The sequence below is a fragment of the Rhipicephalus sanguineus genome, chromosome 9, assembly GCF_013339695.2.
Source record: "Rhipicephalus sanguineus isolate Rsan-2018 chromosome 9, BIME_Rsan_1.4, whole genome shotgun sequence".
In the NCBI taxonomy this organism is placed as follows: domain Eukaryota; kingdom Metazoa; phylum Arthropoda; class Arachnida; order Ixodida; family Ixodidae; genus Rhipicephalus; species Rhipicephalus sanguineus.
Window position 1 is genome coordinate 17,904,334 of NC_051184.2, and position 20,262 is coordinate 17,924,595.

The following is a 20,262-nucleotide window of genomic DNA, read 5'->3' on the forward strand; positions in this document are numbered from 1 at the left end:
CACGGAGCGTGGCGCTGCGCCGAAATCCTATGCGACCTCGCCAAGCACAGGGACGCTAGTTTACAAACGTCCGCAGGCTGTCACTCCGGTCGTGATAAGCCTCCAGTGAAACGAGAAGCGAAGTTCCGGGAAGCACGAGTCAAGCTAAATAGACGGCGTGCCGGCTCGCCAAGCCAAAAGCCCAGTTACAAAGCCGAGAAATGAAAGCAAAAATGAAAACGCAAAAGCCGTTCCGGTCAAAGGAGAGTTGCTGTCATGTGGACAGGGATTCCTCGTATTCGCCGCCGACTCGTCGACGTAGAGGTGTTCTTACGCGGAAAGACGTCGTATACGGTGTCGGAGTGTATGCGCAACCCAATATAGTCGTGACTCACAGCGCTGGCAATCTTGGCTTAAGAAAACAACGGAAACAGCTTGAGCGTTGCGAATGATACCAATTCACTTTTTTTCAACACACTCGCACGACAACGCGAGGGACATCTTAGAATATGGTATACATACGCGTATAGCCGGTTACAACTAGGGCTCCGTGTTTTCGAATAGATCCGAAAAAATCCGATAAACGCTCGCCGGTAAAATTTTTTGACAATTTGGACTCAACCCATAAACTCCGATTTTAACTGCCAATATGATTCTGTTCCGTTCTTTATTGAAATGGCGTGTTCTAAGCTGTCGTTTGCAGATGGGCCGGTTTGGCCGATATAAAGTTTACCTCACGTCAACAGTATCTCGTAGACCGCAGCCATCGCAAATTTAACAAATGGTTTGTCGCGCACGGAGCGAGAGACGTCGACGTATGTAGGAGGGCCCCCGGGAGCACGAGACGGCATCTCGATATACGGTCCCCTGGCGGCACTGGGGCGCGCCAGACGAGATCGAACATAAGGATCTCGTAAAGTACGCTTGCGTCTATTACAATAAGCTTTAAGGTTATATTACGCACAAACGTAGATGTTCTTTATTCAAGTATTTGTGCGTTCAAACCTTCCAGACAACTGAGGTACGCTTTGTGTGTTTTTATGTTTTCATGTTCGGATATAATTTCATCGAATATATTGGAGCATTGAGAATAATGTAAAATTCGGTTCCTAATTTTGGAGAATTTGCGATTTACGAGAAATCAATTCCGATCAACACCGAATTTTCGCGAGAAAAATAAAATTCGAATACATCCTCCGTATTTCAAGAAAAATAAACTCCGAAAACACGGAGCCCTGTTTACAAGATTAAATACAAGTTCCACCCAAAGATAATTAACAGAGAAGTTCCATCCAATTACATTTAGTCATTTCCGTGACTTCAACCACTCTTCGCGTGTTTCGGATAGTTGGCGCTCCCATACAAACTCATGTTCGCGTCGCTGGTTATAAGTCGAAAGCTTGATTGCCCTGGCCAATTTCATCAGAGATTTTAACATCACTGCCTGGTCAAAGGTCATATTTTAGGTAGAAACGACGAATCTTTAGTTTTTGATGTGCGTGATATATCAGCACAGGAAACGTGCTTACTGTTCGAAAGAAAACCACCTTGCACGACTCTCTTACCTAAGTGATTGACAAGCACGCCGTGGTTTGCAGGTGGAGCTTGTATTTATTCTTATAGGTTGTAAGCCACTATAGACGGTTTCAAGATTGCGATCGCAGGAGCACGTGGTGTACCCCAAGAAACTTCCGGTCACCTCATTTATTATTCTGCGACACCGAAGCGTAAAGCGTTTTTTTTTTTTTAAGTTTTGTCAGAGTAAGGGAATACTCTTTTTCCAGTTTCACATAAAAGAAAAGGCGCTTATAGTTAAACACTAACTCTTTTAGTGTTGTGTGTAGCTTAGAAGAATATTTAATTCAAATATTTTGCTAGACACAGGGAGAAAAGTGTTGAAACTCTACGGGCTACTCGCCAAGGCTTTTGTTCCCCGGCAATCCTGCTAGCCTACGCCAGCGCAGGAAACCGGAAGCGGTGCAGGGCCTGTGTTAGTAAACAGTGAAACCCTCTATAGAGCTTCGCATACGCAATTTCCTTCGGCTGCCACCACCGTGCACGCGTCATACGCTAGCCACTCTTTGGGTACAATTTCTTGGGCGAGATTCTCCATGGTGGCCTCAGTGGTTATGATGCTCAACTGCTGATCCGAAGGTCAAGGGATCGAATCCCGGCCGCGGCGGCCGCATTTCGATGGAGGCGAAATGCTTGAGATCCGTGTATTTAGATTTAGGTGTACGCTAAAGAACACCTGATAGTCAAAATTTTCGAAGCCCTCCCCTACAGCGTCTTTCATAACCATATCGTGGGTTTGGGACGTAAAACAATCATCACATCAATCACAACAATCATCATATTTAACTTGTCTAATCAGCGCAAACGCATTTAGATCAGCTACATTCACTGTAGATGGTTTACACTGACGTCTCTGAAGCCGCCACACTGCGGCACCAGCACAATGGGAAGCTGCAGCGTCCTTGGCGTCACGTGAACGTTATCAATACACAGCTGTGGCTTCTGCCCTTATTTTGACACAAGACACCAACGTTCCGTAGCAGTGAAAATGATGCGTTGACATCATCGTTGCTGCCATCTTGTACTATGAGATCAGTACGTTCAGAAACCGCGTGAGGGAAGCACGTGAAAGACTATATAAAACAGCCTGGGGACAGCATTTCTGTGATGATCCATTTGATTTTTCATTTCTGTGACCCATTGACTCGGACGCTTCCCCGCCGCCCGTTATCAATTGTCAGTCGTACACTTGGCGCAACGCATTATCGGAAAATTAGTGACATGATTCCATGGGTTGAGGCATAGACTCTAATCGCGGTTACGTGCCTTCACTGCGTGAACGGTCGAACTGGCCGTCTTTCATTTGCTATATATAAATATATATATAGGCGTGGCGGTAAAAGAAGCACACCGGCTCCGTAGTAAAACGGAAGCGATGAAGCACGACGTACGTGGAAACACCTTTAAAAACACCTTTTAGTGGGCCAGCCTTCGTCACACCTGCCGAAACGTTTGTGATTATTAAAGGTGTTTCCACGTACGTCGTGCTTCCTCGCTTCCTATATATATATATATATATATATATATATATATATATATATGTTGCCGTAGTAAATTACCAATGTGGCCATCGTGTGCCCCTTCTTTCCTCGCTGTCACTTACTCATCATCTTTCCATTCTTTGATCTTCTGAGCACATGCAAGATGGTCAAACGGAGATTCTATGTGAATATAGACACAACTGAAGTAGCGAAATAAACGCGAGTTGAATTCGTGAGACTGGCAGCGTTATACTCACGTCCTCCGCGCGGCTTCCACCTTACGGCCACCGAGTGAATTCCCGATGAGGTAGAGGAGAAACCGTTGTGTCAATGTTGTCCCTGCCGGTGACAAGGCGGGAAATTTTTCCCGCATTCACTATGCGTGCACGGGATTCTCCGACACCTTGCCGCGCAGGTGCACTCGGAGGATCTCTAGGCGCGTTGCTTGAATCGGCGAGCCGATAAAATGCTATAACCGGTGCAGTTCAGAAGAACAGAAACTCGAACACGCTGTAAAGAAGCTTCGAAGTCGCGTCGTAGGTGTCCAGGTATCATGCAACAGTCACTTTCGAGAGGCCGCTCCTTGACTGCGAGAGGAACGAGAGGGAGGTTTCTTTTCGAAGTCCACCGAAGGCAGCTCGTTAAGTTTTAGTTATTCCACACTGTTTGAAGACGAACTCGTGACCTTGCGGGAGTCGTTAGTGGCCGGCCACAACACTCGCGTGTCTTGAAGGATTCCCCTGTCCGCCGCCGACGCGAGCAGCTCTTATCGAAGGGACGGCAAAGAATGAACTGACGCCGCTTGCACGTAGTCGCTACAAATAGGGCGCGCTTGCTGGCGCTAAAGGGCCTTTAATCAAGACGCCCACTGTACCGGCTGCTTTTCTCTCTATAAGTACTGCAGCGCCAATTTCGGTATCGCGGAAGTGACAGCCGAAACCGTTAACACGGGTGTTTACCAGTCTTGAGGAAAATTTTCAAGTTTGCGGCTCGTCCGGGATCCGAAAAGTACACAGCTGTGTGAGGGCCAATGAAGGGTACAGCTCTTGCAGACTTCGGACTATGCCAAAGGAGAGAGTTCTCCTAAATTGCGAAGAGTACAACACGTTGGTTTTCACTTAAGCGGGATCGAAGTTTCTTCGGGTTTAGATGTCGTGGCGAATCCTGGGCACGGCCAAGGTACGGTATGCCGTTCCTCAACGCTTCAAACAGTCTAGACGAATGAGGAGAACACAGGTTGTGGTTGTGCGCTTCCTTCGAAATCCAGGCACGAGGCAGCAGTAGCGAAATTCCCTTTCAATTACTTAAACGCGACGTGTGCGAGCGAAAGTTGGAGCGGACGCAAACAGGGCCGATTGGAAACACTCGATGCCAGCTGAATCCAAGCGTGACTGATGAGGGTTGTTGGTCGACGTCCGTGGAGCAGCAACGGAAGTGCACTGTATATAGACGGGAGGGCCGCGCGAGACGCCAACAACACCTCCAGCAAGCGAGCCCAGCCCAGCCGGCCGGTCTCGACTCTTGACACGAAATGAAACGTAAAACCCGGGCGCCGTCGGCTGCGGGCCGGCCAGGATCCCAGGGCTCTCTTTTTTCGCGTTTCCTTTCTTTCTCGCTCGCCCGTTGCCAGCGGCTCGTTGCTCGCAGCCACTGCCAAAGGGGCGCGGACGAACGAAGCGAGATGATCCTTCTCACCCCTTTTCTTCCCTGGCCACTGCTTGGCGGAGAAGTCTCGCACGAGCGGAGAGAGCTGGCGAGTTGCCTTCGACCACAGCCGGCAGCCAGTGATGCCAGACCTAGGTACTTATCCCTAGCTCTGGAGACGTTTACAGCGCGTTCAGGCGGAAAGCTCGCTTAGGACCCAGAGGGTTTCAACATTAGAAACGTATACTGCCTTTTGCGAATTTGTTGCTGGGCTAGTTGGTTCGTAATGCTAAAATTCAGAGCGCAAATTCGGTACGGGACATAGAACACATTCAAACACAGGACAAGCTCTAATACTGCCCGATTGTACAGGTTCCCTGCTAACGTGAGTGCGAAGCATAGAAGCGACTCTAAAAAGCATAGAATGTGATCATATAGTAAATCTATATGGCAATATGTGGTCGATAATGAAGGAATGAATAAAATAAATAAATAAAGAAATAAACGAACGAAGAGTCAGAAAACGAGGCGTCAGTGCATTTATATACTTTTATCTTATTCCAGAGACATCACTTGTGAGGAATCAGTACGTCGCTTGATGTTGGAATTAAATGGCAAATTATCGTTGGATATCAACGTAATAAAGGCAGCATCTAACGTCATACGTGTGCGCTTGTGAGTAAAAGCGTACGGGACACAGGCCCACCGGAAAAAAATATTTAGTCGTAATTCAGACAAACTACAGTCATTCCACTCCTGCGCCAACTGCGCCAAAGTGCGCCAAATTGTATTTACTGCGCCATCCTGATAATATCGACGAAATTTGCGCCAAACTGCGCCAAAGTCTCGGGTTTGGGGGCGTCTATCACCGGCAATGGCACCGCCGGCGCGTCAGAACATGTGCAGCTCGATCTTGGGGCTGCCAATAAAGTCGCAATCATGGACCAAGAATTATTCAGCTGAATAAATAGCGCTCCCGCGTGCGTTCCGAGTAAGCCACGATGCCATGCACGGTGCCGACGTAGCTTCTGTTCTGCAAGTCGGATCGACAGCAAAACGCGCTCTCCGCAGAGGCTCGTGATGTCTAGGCTTATCGGTAGCGAGAAAGTGCGACGGTGATTCATCGGCGGACGTCGTCTGTTCCAGAAACGCTGCTGATAGCTCGATTCAAGCGTCGCACGGCACGTAAGGAAAGCAATGTTCAGTAATAACTACATGAGTGTCGCTAAAATGTCTGTCACTTCTGTTTCCGGACATCGCGGAATGAAATCTGGGATCGCTCGCAGTAGATATATGGGACAATATCGAATTTTCCTTTGCTTCGCGTTTATGGGAGCACGCGAACGGTGGAAACGCGTTGACACTTTTCCTCAGATATACTTTATCCATGGATCTTCATCCAGAACAGCTTTTTCGTAATTCCTTCCGCCAGCACGTCCGAGTTTGTAATCACTGTGCGGTAAATACCCCCTAAAAGGCCCTGCCGTTTCGAGCTCACGTGCTAGGGTTCCAATTCGAATGTTTTGCTTGCTTTTTTAAAAAATGTCATATCATTAGTAAAATCATATCTCCTGGTCGGAGCAGCGGCAAATGCGCAGCTGTCAGTAGTGGGCCCGTCGCTGACGGCCCACAGTGAAGCGGCTACGCCATGTTACACGTCCGTCCCTCGCTTTCGGGGGTCGATAGCTAACGGTTAAAAAAAAAGCCGGCAGATCCCACGCATTGTGGGAATCGATGTAATGCGAAGCAGCCAGCAAAGAGCTGCATACATCGTCTTGTATGTCACTGAGGAAAATGCGTGTCATGGTTTTCATGTTAACTCCTATTATTTAGGTTCGTCACACAGTAACGTCGCGCAATACCAACTTCGGGGTCGATCAAGCTAGAGAAACGGCCGCCAGCGCCCCATGATCGTGGCACGTAAGTCATGCTGTACATGACATGCGTGTCATTATTTTTATGTTAACTCGTGTTATTATGTTCGTCACATAGTCACGTCGCGCAATACCAATTTCGGGGTAGATCAAGCTAGCGAAACGGCCGCCAGCGCCCCATGAGTGTGGCACGTAAGTCATGCTGTACGTGACATGCGTGTCATGATTTTCATGTTAACTCGTGTTTTTATGTTCGCCACACAGTCACGTCGCGCAATACCAATTTCGGGGTAGAGCAAGCTAGCGAAATGGCCGCCAGCGCTCCATGAGCGTGGCACGGAAGTCATGCTGTACATGACATGCGTGTCATGATTTTCATGTTAATTCGAGTTTTTATGTTCGTCACACAGTCACGTCGCGCAATACCAATTTCGGGGTAGATCAAGCTAGCGAAACTGCCGCCAGCGCTCCATGAGCGTGGCACGTAAGTCATGCTGTACATGACATGCATGTCATGATTTTCATGTTAACTCGTGTTATTTATGTTCATTACACAGTCACGTCACAAGATACCAATTTTGGTGTATATCAAGCTAGCGAAACCGCCGCCAGCGCCCCATGAGCGTGGCACGTAAGTCACGCTGTACATGACATGCGTGTCATGATTTTCATGTTAACTCGTGTTATTTATGTTCGTTACCCAGTCACGTCGCGCAATGCCAATTTCGGGGTAGATCAAGCTAGCGAAGCCGCCGCCAGCGCCCCATGAGCGTGGCACGTAAGTCATGCTGTGCATGACATGCGAGTCATGATTGTCATGTTAACTCGTGTTTTTATGTTCGTCACACAGTCACGTCACAAGATACCAATTTTGGTGTATATAAATCTAGCGAAACCGCCGCCAGCGCCCCATGAGCGTGGCACGTCAGTCATGCTGTACATGACATGCCTGTCATGATTTTCATGTTAACTCGTGTTATTTGTGTTCGTTACACAGTCACGTCACGCAACACCAATTTCGGGGTAGGTAAAGCTAGCGAAACCACCGCCAGCGCCCCATGAGCGTGGCACGTAAGTCATGCTGTACATGACATGCGTGTCATGATTGTCATGTTAACTCGTATTTTTATGTTCGTCGCACAGTCACGTCGCGCAATACCAATTTCGTGGTAGATCAAGCTAGCGAAACGCCCGCCAGCGCTTCATGAGCGTGGCACGGAAGTCATGCTGTACATGACATGCGTGTCATGATTTTCGTGTTACCTTGAGTTTTTGTATTCGTCACACAGTCACGTCGCGCAATACCAATTTCGGGGTAGATCAAGCTAGCGAAACTGCCGCCAGCGCTCCATGAGCGTGGCACGTAAGTCATGCTGTACATGACATGCGTGTCATGATTTTCATGTTAACTCGAGTTTTTATGTTCGTCATACAGTCACGTCGCGCAATACCAATTTCGGGGTAGATCAAGCTAGCGAAACTGCCGCCAGCGCCCCATGAGCGTGCCACGTAAGTCATGCTGTACATGACATGCGTGTCATGATTTTCATGTTATCTCGTGTTATTTATGTTCGTTACACGGTCACGTCGCAAGATACCAATTTCGGGGTAGATCAAGCTAGCGAAACTGCCGCCAGCGCCCCATGAGCGTGCCACGTAAGTCATGCTGTACATGAGATGCGTGTCATGATTTTCATGTTAACTCGAGTTTTTATGTTCGTCATACAGTCACGTCGCGCAATACCAATTTCGGGGTAGATCAAGCTAGCGAAACTGCCGCCAGCGCCCCATGAGCGTGCCACGTAAGTCATGCTGTACATGACATGCGTGTCATGATTTTCATGTTATCTCGTGTTATTTATGTTCGTTACACGGTCACGTCGCAAGATACCAATTTTGGTGTATATAAAGCTAGCGAAACGGCCGCCAGCGCACCATGAGCGTGGCACGTAAGTCATGCTGTGCATGACATGCATGTCATGATTTTCACGTTGACTCGTGTTATTTATGTTCGTCACACAGTCACGTCGCAAGATACCAATTTTGGTGTATATCAAACTAGCGAAACGGCCGCCAGCGCACCATGAGCGTAGCATGTAAATCATGCTGTACATGACATGCGTGTCATGATTTTCATGTTATGGCTTGTCATTTATGTTCGTCATACAGTCATGTTACGCCATACCAATTTTGGCGCACATTCGATGAACCAAGCGACCAGGAGAGCACAAAGTCGTAGGCGGCTAGATAGATAGATAGATAGATAGATAGATAGATAGATAGATAGATAGATAGATAGATAGATAGATAGATAGATAGATAGATAGATAGATACGCTCAAAGTCGCAGAAGTTCGCTAAGAAATGCTTCGCATTTAAAACTTAGTTTCGCTTAAGAGCGAAGCAATGAATGCGATACCAAAAATTGTATTGTGAAACGAAGTAAGACTAGCAGCTAACTCTTTTGGATCCGATCTCGCGTAACGCAACAAAACGCTGGTTTAAGGGAATAGGGTCTCTCCAGGAACCGAAGCGTTTTCTTGCTCTCAGTTCTCTAAACGCGAAGTAAGCGTTGAGAGTACAGCAAGTTTACGAGCCGTCTCCTGATGCCTCGAGATAGCACGCGCGCAAGCGACTGCGCCCTTCGAACGATGCGGTCCCCCCCCCCCCCCCTTCCGCTCCCCTGGCGTCCCTTCATGCTCCTTACGAAAGACTGCCGGGGCGTTTCCTCTCTGTTTGATGAGCAATCGACAGCAGGCGTGCACGCGGGAAGATGTTATCTCATACGCTGTCCGTGCGGCGGAGACAGACGGCCGGCTAGTTTAATCTCCGCTTCAGCCGCGTTCGTCGCCAGCGCTCGCGAGCTTTTACCCGCGGCTAGAATGCGCGTGGTGATGTTATTAATTTGGACTGTATACGGAAAATTACGGCGACGGAAAAAATCCGCCGAGAGTGTCCATATAATTGCTATCGCAAGGGTCAATGTACGGGGCAGATTTTGCCCCCCACCCTGTGCGCACGCCTATGCTCCAGGGATGATTTTTTCCATGAGATTTGCAATGAATCGAAATATTTCTAGCCTTCATAAGAGCCCTATAATAATACTCAGGTGCTTGAATGTTAATGCAATATGCTTTTGTATTGTACTCCAGGATGTAAAATTCGCGGCTCCAAAGTGCTCCCAGATGCAAAATTATCTGCTACAAAGTGCTCCAAGATGAAAATTTTGCTGCTCCAAAGTGCTCCAAAACAGAAATTTTGCTGCTCCAAAAATTGCTCCAAATCAGAAGTCCTCGGTAGCATCACTGAAACTGAAATAAGCCCATGCAGTGGGAAGTACGCGAATAAAAATTTCGGATTGTAGTTCTCAGTTTAAAGTTACATTGGTAGGATTACGAGAATATGGGTCCCTGTGGCAGAATTCTCGGCCCATATCACTGGCGTAGCAGGGGGGGGGGGGGGAGGGGGCGTTTGCGGGTGTTCAAGACCTCCCGCCCCTCGCCCCGCTCGAAATTTTTTTTCAATTTTGCATGTGTATATATGCGCGCACGCACCCCTACATAAAGGGTGGTTGACTCCCCCGGAAACAATTTCTGGCTACGCTTCGGGCTTCACATGCACGTGGTCAGGAGAGGGGAGGGAATACGTGTACTTCCAATGAAAATAGTTTGTAATGACCACCCAGTAAGGCGTGATGTATAATATAGAGCGTACAATGCATCACAGAAACACGACGAACACGAATTAATGTAATTTTCAGTCATTTCTTCAAGTACGAGTATGTACTTTAGAGGCACTACTCGAGGTACAGTACTCTTTCGCGGAGGTCGACAACACTGCCAACAGCGCCATTACTCTCGCTTCCAGCTTGTGTGGCCAGAAGGCGTCACGCAATGCTTTCTGGCGAGCTGCCTTCAACCGCCGGCGGCCAGTGGGATGCGTGGCGGCGAAAGCAGCCCGGTGGGCGCGTGTGCGGATAATTATAGAAGAAAACAAATAAAAACGTACGAACGGGGGCTGCATTTGCTGCTGGAAGCTCCGCCTGCTGCGGCTGTTGCTGCAACGGACAGTGCGAAGCTGAAAAAGAGTGATGACTGCCGGGAAAGACGAAGGGACGAAATGAAAAGATAGATGAAAACAGACAGAAAGGTGTGGAGCAACGCAAAAATGTAAAAAGAAGATAGAGGTGTGCATGCGCGCGCAGGGTTCTCCACTACTGGGGGCAAAGTTTCATCGCAGCCCTATTTCACACCCCCCCCCCCCCCCCTTTTGGTAGAGTGTGAAAGAGTATGTTTCACAGTGGATTAAAAAAATTGAAGTGAAGTGATGACGTGTTTTTGTCACAATTACCTGCCTTTGGTCCCTCATGTCTTTCCGGGAGTAAGGATGGGAAGTAAACTGTTCTCAGGCACAGTTTACTTCAAGAGCCTTTTACCGCCATTATCGTCAGAAAACTGCGTTTGCATAACCCTGCTCTTTAAACAATGCCCGACAGTTCATACTGGGTAAAAGTAGGGGCAGGCTTTGCACCCCCGTCCCCCTTAGTTGATCAGAGGGGGCGGCACCCCATCCCCTTGCGCACGCCTGTTTTCGCGCGCGCGTGCAAAATAGACAACTCTGACTTGAGCACTTTCCGAGAGAAACTGTGCGTTCTTTACCAAACGCCCGTGCCAAGAGCGAACGCTACTTTCGCGATGCAGGGACACTGCGAAACGAAAACCGGGGCATCGTCCTCGATCACGACAACATGCAAGCCAAGCGGAAGAACTTGGCACGCATCGACGCACACAGCAATGTCGCAATGAAAAATGGAGGATTTACGAAAGGGACGCAACCTCTGCAATGTATGCAAAGGACACGACACTTGGTCGCGCATCGCAGACTGCGGCATAACTTGCCGCGCAGGCTGTATAAGACGCTCACGCAGGTGCAGCTGCTAAACATAATGCTGAATACATGGATACTGCTAAAGAGATACATTTCTGTTCAGTCTAGCAAAGTACCAAGCCGTGGACTTCTACTTCCAACGAAGGAACATATTCAACTACTAAAACGCGCTACTGGGCTAGTTGGTACAAATTTCTTAGAACTTGCCGGTCCCTATACGTGAGACTGAGCCGGGTCCGCGACCCCGTAGCTTTCCGCAGTATCAAATAAAATTGTGTTCCATTCACTTGCTTCCAAGGAAGGCACGACTAGAAAACACGAACATCAAGAACAGGGCGAATTGTAAGGTGGCACTCGTCTTGTCGTTCATGTCCGTTTTTTCTTGATGTGCATTTCTTTTCTAAGGGACACAGTCAAGAATTAGGCGATAGCTCGTCTGGTCTGGTAGCATGTTGCAGTTAATGAAAATTAGGGTCAGTGACCAAGTAAAAAAAAAAAACACTTTTTGACGTTTCAAGACATGCACGGGTTCCTTGTTCACAATGGACCGGACGTAGCGTCGTTGTCCAGTCAAGTACGCCGGAACAGCCACATGGAGGCAGCTTTACGACAGTCGTCTTCGAGGCTATCAGGGAAAAGAGCTGTTGAAAGAACAAATTCAAAAAAAAAAAGATAGTGTGCCGCGCACTGCAGAACAATGCAGTATTCTGCAGACGAATACGACCAGAAGTTTGAGGCAACAAATTGATTTCTGAGTACAGGAGTTTGGTTGCTCAAAGCCCGAAGTTCAATAAGAGAAAGCTTACAGGGCCCATTTTGCATCCCCCATAAGACGGCTCGAAGGCGAAAGCCGTCTTTTTTTTCTTCTCAGTCGATGTATTGATCCTGTCCAGCCTTCCTCCGAAAGCTTTCTGCAGCTAACGTGGTTCTGCACTGCATCCAGGATTGTAGGCATTGCAAGCTTTCTGCACCTCACAAGGTTTTGCACAGCCTCCGTGATCGTCCTTTGACCAAGCGTCAATGTCATGTGATGAAGTCGCCATGTGGCGTCACGTGGTGTGACGTCATAACGATGCCACAAGTTTTGGCGCTCTATGATGTCATCGTGGCGTCATACGGTGACGTCACCACGTGATGATTATTTTTTGCATCACTGTGTTGCCACCGACGCCGAGCGATGACGACACCGACGGTCAATTTTCGCATTTGATGAGGCATCTAAAGCCTGTTTCACATGCGAGCGACTGAGCGGCGGGGCCAGCGGCGATTGAGCGGCGACAGGACGCTCGGACGCGGCTTCGTTTCACATGCACCGCTTTTGCGCGGCGCGCGCCTCTGCGATGCACAGTGATGGTTGTGGAAAGCGCCCGTTACCCGCGGGTTTCCTTTCTCCGAGTTCGCTTGTTTTGGTGCACTTGGGTTGCGAATTTCACCAGCCTTCTGCTTCGGTGCTCGATTTTCACGCGCCTAAACCTTGAATGACGAAAATGTGCAGTGTATCAGAGTGCAATTAAACTTCAGTAGTCACGTTTATTTCTGTTCCAGTTTTCTTTTTTTACCACGCAAGTCTTCTTGCACGCCCATACACTTGGCCATGGAAAAGCAAAAGAAAGAATCGCTTCTCGCGCTTTTTAAGCTTTCACACTGCTTACGGTGGCTTTTGTTCTCGAATGCCGCAAGGCGTTGGTGCGCCGTCTGGGCCGCCAACCACTGCAAACCCACAATGTCGTCGTCTGGGGGGCTCGCATTTGTCGTCTTCGGGGTACGTGACCATTGAAAAAAAAAAAAAAAGAAAACAGTAAACGATTCAAACGTGCTGTTCCAGAGTAGTAAAAAAAACAAACTGAAACATGTCCTGCGACCAAGTGCGCAGTGCCGTAGGGTCCCCCTGTACGGACCTGTGTTGGTGCCACGATTTGATAAAAATACAAAAGAACAAAATGACACGTGCAAACGATTTGTCTGCTTTGATGGAAGCGCAGTAAAGAACAACAAAAGGAAAAGAACGGCGTTTCTACACTGCCAGCTCGTTACAGCGAATGTCGTCTGCTAGGAAACCGAGTTCCTCCTGGAGGACGCGCCCGCTCCTCGACTCCGCCCCTGCAATCACGTGCTCCCCACGTCATTGCTCTCCCATTGGGTGACCTTGGGCAGACGCTCTGCCGCGAGCGAATTTTTCCAACTTTCGCCTTAAAAAAAAAAAAAACTGCAAGAGAGGCGTTGGCTGCGCTTCATGATCGGAATCTGCCTTTTTCATTTTCCCGTACTGCCATCTGCCGGGTAAGGTTTTGTTAGGGGCCGGGCCAACTGGTATTGCCAGAACGAAAGCCTCTGAGATCAAGGGGCGCTTCGCGACTTTTCCGCTAGGGGAAGAGCGCATGCGCCGTGACATGGTGAAAGAGGCAGATTGCGGAAGCCTGGGGAGATTTTTGTAGTACATGGTGGTGGTGCATCGTAGGGGAAACAGCGCGGAATACAAGGACAGTAAAGGCATACATACAGCCACACGTAGCGCTGACTGGCGACTGAAGTTTATTCCTGCGTAGAACGTAAATAAATGCATATCTGCGTATCAGCCGTCGTCTATAAAAACAAGAAAAGGAAAAAGGAGGAAAAGATATCAAATGGACACCGATGCAAGAAGCTTTCAGCTTATGACGACAATGGTGTAGACAGCGCAGAATCCACTTAGGAAATTACAGGAGAGAGTGAAACGACTGGTGTGCGCTTTCACATCTCATCTATCCTTTCCTAAGTCGATTTCGCCTACGCCACAATCAGAAGTGGTTTCGCGAAACACACGAAGTTATTTCTGCCATTTTTTCTTATTCTCTCTCTCTGTCTCGTCACGTAAAGAATGACATTGAAGCTGTTTGCAAATACTGTGATTTCGAAAAGTTAAAAAAAGAACTGTTGCTCGCGTCTACAAAATAGCCATTAAAAAAATAACCGATCGCAGGTTAATAAGACCATTTATGAAAGAAAGCACCACATGTACACCGATGGAACACGACGTGACTCGATGAAACATTGCCTCTTTTGCTGTCGTTTTTTTTTTTTTATTCTCACTCTTGTTAGCCTTCCATACGGCACTTCAGGTGTGAAAACATGATCGTGCACCATAGTCGATTACAACCTAAGCATAAATACAAACTCCGCCATGAGAACAGCGGCGCGCCTGCCATTCATCTGTGCGAGAGAGTCGTGCTTTGTGGTTTGTTGTAAGTAAATGTACTTTTTCGTTGCTAATGTAAATGCTACGCATATTAATCAATAAAAGTTCGTCGCCCCTACTTACCATATTACGTTTCCCCGTGCAGTGGTGTCGAAGTCTTTGCTGAAATTTGCCAGGAAGTTCAAGTTTTTCGACCGAAAACGAGCTACACGAACGTGTGTCCGTATGGCAAGGCCACCTACCTGAAATACGCCTTAGGTGCTTGACGTCACGGAAACGAGTAAATGTAATTGGATGGGACATTTATGCAAGTTTTCTCTGGGTTGGGAAGCGACGGCTGTGGGCGGAGCTTTCATCTATTCTTAGGTTGTAACCGGCCATAGTTCAGTGCCTTATACCGCTCCACACGATGACGTAGCTAGATTATCTAATGCTTGTATGTTGCAAGCTCGCCGCGGTTGAATGAAAAGTGCGTGCTTTTTCCCGGCGAGAGCATCGTGTTGCGAGCATCTTCGCCGCACTCAGCTCTATCGGGCAGGTACGCTGACTGGCATCGAGCAAAATACGGTGAGATCAAAAGGAACCCGGGATCAATATACGAGCGCGAGCATACCGTTCGTTTCGGCAACAAGCCATGCGTTTCTAATAGGCGCAACGGTGCGTTAAACTTGCCTACCGCGATGCTCGAAAAAGAAAGAAAGAAAAGAACGAAAGAGACCATGACCTTGTAGTGGGTCCCGACACTGGCGCGACGACCGATCGGTAAAGGACCGGATGTTTTGTGCCGGCGTGCGTACTGGAGCAAACATGGCTGCCCGTACGCCGAACGGCGTTCGATTACGGCTCGCGCCGCTCTTTTTATAGACCCCGTGCCAGGCAGGCGTAGCCGGTAGTGCGTGACGACTGCAAATGTGGCGAACATGCCGGGAACAGGCGGGCATTCCTTTTCTCCCCTGTCAATGGCTCGCTAACTCACCTGAGGGAAACATTGGGCACGCTACTCTTGCAAAAAATTAGTTGGCAACTGAGTCATTGGATTGAGACTAAACCAATACAATGTTGGTGTTATAACACTTGATAGCTAACGTTGGCAATTATCTGGTCACCAGCACAAGCTGTAAGCTAGCGAAGATTAGCCATCATTAAGCCAACACAGAGGAGCAGACGTCCGTGTGGCTATAAGCTACTGTAGTGACCCCAATTGGTAGTATCACTGAAATTCTTAACCGTAATACCATCTTCCGCAGAAATTCCGGTGTCGGCGTCGGTGTCGTTGGTTGTGGGCGAAAAATCATCTTGTTCGTGACAAAAAATGGAGAAAGAAGCAAATAAATAAAAAATCTTTGGTTCGAGTGATAATCGAACCCAGGCCGTCTGCGTGGCAAGCAGATGTTCTACCACAGGGCCACTCTCTTTTTTTTTTTGCTTTATTGCCTGTTTCCAGACACGAATTACGTCAACAAGCACATAGAGGTAATAACAACAAATAGTGTCAGTCCTACTGGACGGGCATGCGGTATCAAAATTGATACCACAGAGCCACTCCATTGCGTGGAACTGCACTGAAGTTAACTTTAATGCTTCACATGTGGAGCCCTCATCAGGACAGCCTGAAAAAAAAATTAGAAAAAGTTGAACGCCGTGCCGTGGGCTTCATATGCACAAAGTACCACCGGTTGGATTCTGTAACGCATGTTAGAGTCCTGTGAACTGGAACCACTAGAAGCACGAAGGCAAAAGAACCGCCTGAAAGTTTTTTTTAGGATACTGCATGGACAGCTGAAAATGAACAAAGATGAGTACTTGAAACTGCCAGAGAAACGAAACAGTCGTGTTAATCAAAATTAAGTTTTACTGGCATACTTCGCTCGCAGTGATGTGTTTCGTTATTCTTTTTTCCCAGCTGTGATTGAACATTGGAATGTGTTACCAAGCTTTGTGGTATATTTATGCAAGCGATGTTTGCCAATTTGAAAAATCGTTAGACATGCATTTAAATGATTACGCTGCCACTTGACATACCTGTTTGTTTGGTTTGTTTGCATTTATTCCTACCCTCCCTATAAGAGTCATCAACAGAGGGTTGACAGTATTATTAAATAAATAAATAAATAAATAAATAAATAAATAAATAAATAAATAAATAAATAAATAAATAAATAAATAAATAAATAAATAAATAAACGTACGCGTCCTGGGTACAGGTTCACAGCACGAGATGTAATATGGCAGTAAAACGGGGTACAAGCGTATATTGCCATCGGGCGTCACACCATGTGAACTGCATAACGAGTTCGTGGTTTAAAGCTGGCTACCCATTAGAAAAAGCACTCGCATTACTGCGCGTATTCTCTTACGAACACGTAGTGGGTGCATCGCAACTTCGAAAAAGTATCACGCGCGTAATTGCTCCTGGCTTAAAGCATGCCAACCATTGCAAAGGGCATACACATAAGTGCGCGCATTCTCTTACACACACGTAGTGGGTACACTGTCGTCATAAAAGTGTTGTTGAAGAGGGCGGAAACCTTTATCTTTACTATAGGTATGTCGTGTGACTGGGCGAGTGAACATAATGACAAGCGAAACAGAGCGCGATGAGGATGGGGCCGGATATCGCTATCGCGTTCAACCCTTAAAGGCGGAGCTTAAGTGTCCCCCAATTTTTTATTGGTAAATCTTCGATAGGTCAAAAAGAAATGGTCTATAGATTCAAATTCATGGCAAAATTGGCTTAGAGGGGATGTATTAAGACGAGCCCTGTGTAACTAAATATAAATACGTTAGACTGTACTGCCTCCGAGATCGGCCAAAATTTTTCGTCAGAAATTGGACATCATACCCCATCACAGAATGCCACTGAAGGATGGCAAGAATGATATTGGCCTCTGATATTAAAGGTAGACAGTGGATTGCCTGTAGACTTCCAGTAAACTGTTCTAACGTCTCCTACGTATCGCATTAATTACATAAACCCCACGAACTGTCTGAAGAATAAAAATCGCGAGCGGGTCTATTAGCTTCTTTTTCTCTACGAAGTTCAACCCTAATTGGCGATTTTATTTTTGACCTCACACGCAAACATCAATCGTCTCTTGAAGGACGGTTCACTTAAGCAATCTTTTGAGTGACGATTACGAGGAGGAGGATTTAACTAAGGCCCTAGTTGCTCAACAGGTTTCCTATTTGTTAGGCAGCGAAAGAAACCGACATCTTTAGAGGAGGGAAAAAATTCGCTGCACTGATGATAATGAGAGCAGCATTTTGGGCTAGTTCGTGATCTACAACATCAAAGAAATTGCGCGACGAAAACACGGGCAGAAGAAGACAAGTACAAACACAGCGCTGTGTTTGTACTTGTCTTTCTGTCCGTGTTTTCGTCGCGCAATTTCTTTGATTTCACTGATGATAAATTCAGCCCGCCACGGTGGTCTAGAAGTTATGGTGCTCCACTGCTGACCCGTAGGTCGCGATCGAGTCCCAGCCGCGGCGGCCGCATTTTCGATGGAGGCGAAAATGTTTGAGGCCCGTGTACTCGGATTCAGGTGCACGTTAAAGAACCCCAGGTGGTCGAAATTTCCGCAGCCCTGCACTACGGCGTCCCGCATCATCATACCGTGGTTTTGGGACGTTAAACCCCCGCAATTATTATATTGTGATGACGAATTCATCGAACGTGATGCCGATGCAAAAGCGACAGAGGGGGGTATGTTCCAATTCCGGACAGCGTCGTAGATCTAGAGAGTGTACGTTGACACCTTAGAAGACGGAGAAGGTGGCGAACGCCCAGTGACGCCCTGGACAGCCTTGTTGCTATTCGATCAGCCACGGCGAGCGCTCTCGTTACACTGCACAGAAGTATACATCCGTGGCCAAAGGCACATCACATGGAGTGATCGGCCTGCCAGACACGGCGGGATAAGACCGGAACGGACGGACCGGAGGCCTCTCGACGGCGCGTGCACGTCCGGATGTAACAGTGCGCGCTATTCGCTGTCGGCGTGATTAACCTTGACGAGAAGCGCATGCGAAGGCGCTCCACGCAGTGTGTCTGGTGTCCCACGCTCGCATTGAACGCCTGCCGGAATGCTGGGACTAGTTGGTGCGCGAGCAACGGCGCACAGCGGGTCAGGTGCGTTGACCGAGCGCCACGCGCTCCAAGAGAGGCGGCCAACCTGGGGGTCATTCTCACGCAGCCGGATCGCGTCTGGGAAGGTGGACAATGAGCTACGCATACGGAACGCCCACCTCGTGAAAGCAATGCGCGCTGCCAGCGCCGTAAAGAATAAATAACGCGGAAGCGTGGCGATAAGCCGAGCCGGTTGGCGCTTCAATGCTGCAGGTATACTATACGGTGGATTGCTGTTAAATTATTGAAGGGGCACCTTGCATATGAAATGTCGCACGTTCCTTCTATTGCAAATAAAACAACGAGGGCTGTCCAGCAGGCCCATGAAGCGGCCGCCAGGTATATTCTCTGTCGGTCCCTACGTGGGAGACGGCCGCTACGCTCTAAGCGCGTCCTGCAGGACGTAAATAATGTTTTTCCAATCCAATCCAAAGGCCCGTGTAAACATGGCTAAGGTAACAATTTGCCGGAAAATTATCTCTCAGTTGCCCCGCGCTGTTTGTCGAGTTAGGCTGGAAGCTTCCCGCATGGCGAAGGGCTCGTGTTTTGCATGCTTAACACACACCTGCCGAGGTAGCTTAGCACATAATGCAAATCAGTTCTGGGGAATCCCGCAAGGTGGCGGAAAAGTTAAGAAAGAGAAATTGACAGGAAATCCACAAGGGAATCCGTATGGATTTCCGCGTGGCATCATGCCGCAAACGGGTCGTTGTCAATTTTCCCCCTCTTAGCACATAATGTGTCGCGCTGCCGAGCTCAAGGGTGTGGGTTCGATTCTCGGCCAAGGCGGCCACATTTCGATGTGGAAGAAATGCAAGGAACACCCGTGTGCTTAGATTTAGGCGCACGTTAATGAAGCCCAAGTGGTCTACATAATCTGGAGTCCCACACTACGGCGTGCGTCATAATCATATCGGGGTTTTGGCACGTAAAACCCCAGCAGTCAGTTATCCTTAATACAAACGCGTACATACGGCAACGTTTGTTTTGCTATAGCCAGCACTTGCTCTACATATCGCTATAGACGGTTTCAAGATTGCGATAGCAGGAGCACGTGGTGTACCCCAAGAAACTTCCGGTCACCTCATTTGTTATTCTGCAACACAGAAGCGTAAAGCGTTGTTTTAAGTTTTGTCAGAGTAAGGGAATACTCTTTTTGCACTTTCACATAAAAGAAAGGCGCTTATAGTTAAGGACTAACTCTTTCAGTGTTGTGTGTAGCTTAGAAGAATATTTAATTGAAGTATTTTGCTAGACACAGGGAGAAAGGTGTTGAAACTCTACGGGCTACTCTCCAAGGCTTTTGTACCCCGCCAATTCTGCTAGCCAACGCCAGCGCACAAAACCGGAAGCGGCCCAGGGCCTGTGTTAGTAAGCAGCGAAACCATCTATAGATTTCTTGCACGTGACGTCATGGAAGCAGCTTCTTAATGGACCTGGGACTCCACGATGGCGGCTTTGATGACGAATAAGTTGCGTCTATGTGAAAACGACGCGGCAGGAACGTCTCTGTGCGTGA

The 20,262-nt window shown here is 47.9% G+C and overlaps 1 protein-coding gene across 12 annotated transcripts in view; it reads right to left on the minus strand.

The window, feature by feature from the left end:
* LOC119404674 (LIM domain and actin-binding protein 1) overlaps positions 1–20,262 on the minus strand; it is a 203,955-nt gene that overhangs the window by 141,339 nt on the left and 42,354 nt on the right. The window contains exon 1 of one of the 12 annotated variants that reach the window (XM_049418973.1): positions 3,293–3,420. The exons of the other annotated variants lie outside the window; for them this stretch is intronic. The gene's annotated coding sequence lies outside the window, so the exon portion shown is untranslated. Of the gene's footprint in view, positions 1–3,292; positions 3,421–20,262 lie in introns of those variants that run through there. 12 annotated transcript variants of the gene reach the window in all.